Here is a 1,403-nt window from a genome sequence, read left to right as displayed (position 1 = left end):
TTTATCAAATAAAGTCTAATGTTATAACTAATCAGGGATCCCTTTAATAACTACAATGATTTTAAAAGCTAGTGTGATGCCATTCAGATGCTAATTTGAAATTTGAAACATTATTTTCTTTAATATGTTTGAAAGCACTGASTAATTCTTGTRAGACAAAGAACTGRAGTACTTTMTGTTGGTTTGATWTCTGCATTGTATCCTTAAAATATTRGTTTGATTTCAGCAATATTAGATCAAAACCCCATTTGTGAAATTTATCATGTTTACTGTGGCTCTTCACRGCATGTTCACAATTGATTAGTTGTGTGATTGTGTTGTATTTTTTACTATTATTATTTTTACCTAAAAATTAGGCTCCTTCCAAACTACTCAGAATCATTTCCAGTTAAATCTTGCACATCAAAGTCATTCAAGCAAGACAGTGTTTGCTTATGTAAACCTGCAGCTTATTGGCACAGGATAAGAATTACTGTCAGCTGCAGYGGAACTACAAAAGATAGCAAAAAAATCGGTTTTGTCCCTAATTTATTCTGTGTGGTTCTGCATTAAATCTGGGGGCTGAAGAAGGTTTTCAGAGGTTTCTGCAGGGCAGAATCAGGTYAAATGAGCAAAGACAAAAGAAAAGACAAACAAAAAGTTAACCATGTTATATTTGAAACATAAATGCAAACAATTTATATGCAAAATATGTACCTTGTAACAGGAACCACTTTGCTCTTGATCTTCAGCTTTGTTTGGGAGTGTTGTTGTATCTCTCTCTATCTGCACGTTTTAAAGCTGCACAACACACAGTAAAAAGTCCGACTGACTACAACAAATAGTACCAACTAGGTGTAATCATAAAGCTTTTTGTTGCATTAGTGTTCAAATATTGAACAAAAACAGAGACGTTYATATGTTGCAAAAGATAAACAAATTTTTACCTAAAARTCCTACAGTTTTGTTGGCAGATGACCTTTGTTTTAATCATTGACTAAAATTACCACACACAGGTATTAGTGTAACAGTCTGTAAAACATTTGAATGATTCCAGATGATTTTTCTGATCTTCGTTCATTTCATCTCTGCTCAAATTGTGGAGGTGCAGATATGGAGCATTTGAAGCCARAGCTTAATAAGAAGAGGGTTCAGATGAGAAGTACAGACAGGYTTCAATTCAGCAGCATAATTGTTCCTACTTTGTCCCTTATTATTGCTCGTTTGGTGATTTTGCAGTGAATGAGTTTAAATCTTTATCTTGTGTTTTATCTGTAAGTTTGCATAATCAAGGCCCAGTTGTTATGTCTACATAGCTCACTTTTTATTTCTAGGAAGTCTAATATTATACAGATACGTGCGTTCCCGTTGATAAGGCAGTGGATGTGGTCTGTGCAAGATTAAAATCAGACACCACTCTCAGC

This window comes from Austrofundulus limnaeus, unplaced genomic scaffold (assembly GCF_001266775.1).
Source record: "Austrofundulus limnaeus strain Quisiro unplaced genomic scaffold, Austrofundulus_limnaeus-1.0 Scaffold35, whole genome shotgun sequence".
Taxonomy (NCBI): Eukaryota; Metazoa; Chordata; class Actinopteri; order Cyprinodontiformes; family Rivulidae; genus Austrofundulus; species Austrofundulus limnaeus.
The sequence above is the reverse complement of the archived record's forward strand: the minus strand, read 5'-3'. Positions refer to the sequence as shown.